The following is a 3228-nucleotide window of genomic DNA, read 5'->3' on the forward strand; positions in this document are numbered from 1 at the left end:
GTCAGGTGATATTGCAACTACACCTAATGGGCTATTTGATTTATCAGGTGCCACTACCTTTTCCAAATACTTTGCTTGTGCTCCTCCACGATCAGCAATTGCCCTCTTCCTTTTGAACATCTGATGTAGAAGAACAGCATTTGAATGGATAAATATGGTATGATTACAGATGGAATATGTACTGAAAATGGATAGGCATGACGTATTCACATACACGATGTGTAAACTAAGCTAATGGCAGTTCAACAAAGTAGAAGCAATGCAAAGGATTAGTTGCAAGATATGTGCGACTAATATAACCTTGGAAAGTTAGAGCAAGCACCTTGATGGGTGAATAAGATAGGCATCTTCCTCTGACTCCTCCACTAGGGAGCTAAATTGACTTAGGTCTCCCTCTAGCTCAGAATCACTATTAGGATCATATTCTAAGCATGAATCTGTAGGTGGAGAGCATTTGCATTGCATTGCATCCAGACTTGATTTCAGTCCCTTAATGCCAAGTTTGACAGCCATGGCATTGTTCTACTTTATTCTTTTCATGCGCACAAGCTCATAATCATTATGATGTTGTTCAAAATCTGAGATTCATGAAAACATAAAAAGTAGTCAGATTATCTATGGAATGCATTGCGGATTCAACTCGAAGAGTGTCTCCCTATAAACCCCTGCATATGCAAAGTTCACCCCCCAACCGTGCTGACCAGACCACACACAGAAATACAAACCCCTTATGTCTCTATAACAGGCAGACACACATTTCAAAACTGAAGTAGGAACATTAGAATTATAAGAAATTCGTATTTGAACAAATAAACTAAGGAATTATGAGTGGCATAATGTTTAGCTTCAAGGGTGGAGTGTTGGTAGTGCGACACAAAGCAAGTAGGTAGATCGTATTCCATGTAAAAGATCGAAGCCTATGTAAAGGCTGGAAATGACACTTTCTTTCTATACAATGCAGTGTTTGTTGCCCACACATGATGGAAGAGATCACATAGAGAAATACTATTCACTCATGTCTACGGTTGCAGTATTTAGAAACAGGGTGGTCCACCCTAAAAGAATATTGACAACAAATATGACAAGGCAAGCATAGATGTAGTGAATCAATCATTTACTTGTGAGCTCACTAGGACAAGTATGTAGAATTGTAACTGCAGTAAGAGACCATCCAAAATCTGAATCAAGAAGTTTGTCTAGCACTTATTGTTTGCAACTAATCGACGTGAATAATTGGATATTATATCGAGTGAGTAAGAAAGACAAGTAAAATTTTCAACAAACCTGGCTTGCAGTAGTAATCTGGGTCGATGTCACTACGACCAACAATCCAAAATGACTAGTGTCTATTCCTAGGGACGGAATTCTGAAAACACTGTGAACTTTACAGGTACTAAAGATTACCGAAATACATCTAAACCATTAAGTGTAGGTAGCACTGAGCACACAACAAACCCTAATGACAGTCATGCGTAATGAGTAATGAATCAATTAGAAAATGGGTGATGAGGAGTGGTTGCTAAGTGTTGAGGACTTATCTCAGGATAAATCGGATTGGCTTAGTGGGTGTTGCAAGCCTGAGCCCTGAATGGACTAGGAAGTTAGGCATGGCAGCGCGCCTGGGCAGCGGTGACACTGTTGGGCGAGCGGCTCCTGACCTCCTGTTAGTCCGGTGTCTCCTCCAAGAGTCATGTCGTCCGGGGATGGCAAGTCACCGGCGAGGCAGGCGGCTGGGGGCGAGTAGAGATCGGAAGCGCGCAGTAGAACAGAGGGGAATCGAGGCCTGGGATGACCCAAAATCCCAGGGTGGGCCGGCCCACCATGGGCACCCTGTAGAGATACACACCCGAGCGGTGAACATGCATTTTCGAAACTAATTTAGGAACATTTAGCTGACCAATTAAATGAATCTGTTTTAATAATATCAAATTCGTACTTGAACAACTAAGCTTGTTTAGCTTGATGGGTCGAGCAGTGCTATGATGACACGAAGCACGTATTCTGATCGTATAGTGATCATAAAAGGGGGAAATCAAAGAAATGATATTTAGCAGCCATTGTTTGCTTCGAACTAAGAACTAAATTCTAAGAGCTGAAAAGAAAGTAGAGTAACCAAGTTAAGATCTATTTTCTGGTTGAGATCAAAAAGTTGAGGAGATATGAAGTACCACCTCTCTTGCGGCGCCATGTAGGCATCCGGAGTGCGATGGTTGTCGGTGGCGTTGAAGCAGATCTGTGATGGTAGACGGGTGCATCGGGGGATAAGTACCGTTGCGGTGGAAGAGAAGGTAGTGTGAGCGGCCCTGGCAAAGAGGACAACGGCGCCGATGAAGCGAGAGGACGTGATGCAAGGCTCTTGGTCTGTCGCCGTGGATGAGAAACGTCCATCTCTAGCAGTGGACGACGCGGTCTTGATAGGCTCTCCGACATGGTGGAGGACGGTGGCGATGGATGTGGTGGAGGACGGCGGCGATGGATGTGGTGGAGGACGGCGGTGATGGATGGGGTGGCGGACGGAGGCTAGTGTGGGGATGGTATTCTAGCGCGGACGGTGTATGAATGGGAAAATGGAGTGAGAGGTACGGGGAACCATGTTTTTGGGACGCGCCTGTCTGAAATATGGGAAAGTTACGAACTTAGCCCCCGTTTAAAATTTGGACGTCTCGTCGGTTGGGGATACGACGGTAATCTCGCATCTCGCCAATATTTGCCCAGAGCGATTTCGGGCGAGGAGAGGGTGGCTGGCGCCCATGGTGTATGAACGTGGCTGACAAGTAGGGCGGTTGTGTCACGTCTGAGTGAAGTTACAAACCTGCCCCTATTGAAAATATTTGCCTACATCGATTTCGGCCGAGTCGACTTTGTTTTGCCGCCCACCGTGTATGAATGGGGAAATGGAGGGAGAAACAGAGGTCTTTCGGACGAGCTTGAATCAAATGTGTTTTGCCGCCCATGTTTGGCGCCCACCGTCTCAGAATGGGCTCGGAGGCGGTCGTGTCACGTCTAATTGAAGTTACTATCCTGCCCCTATTTAGAGCAGTGGAAATCGGGCCCATGGATTGTCCGTGTAATGTGTAGACAGTAATTTCCATCTCCCAAACACTTGGCTTCGGGAGCCGACGTGGGAGTGGACATTTTGCCGCTTCTTTCGAATTTTTGGGCAATAAGCATCCACGTTTACCCTGACAACTAAATTCGAATCCATCTTGTATTTCTATACGAATCTTT

This window comes from Triticum urartu, chromosome 6A, assembly GCF_056163025.1.
Source record: "Triticum urartu cultivar PI428250 chromosome 6A, HENAU_Tu73, whole genome shotgun sequence".
NCBI classification, from domain to species: Eukaryota; Viridiplantae; Streptophyta; class Magnoliopsida; order Poales; family Poaceae; genus Triticum; species Triticum urartu.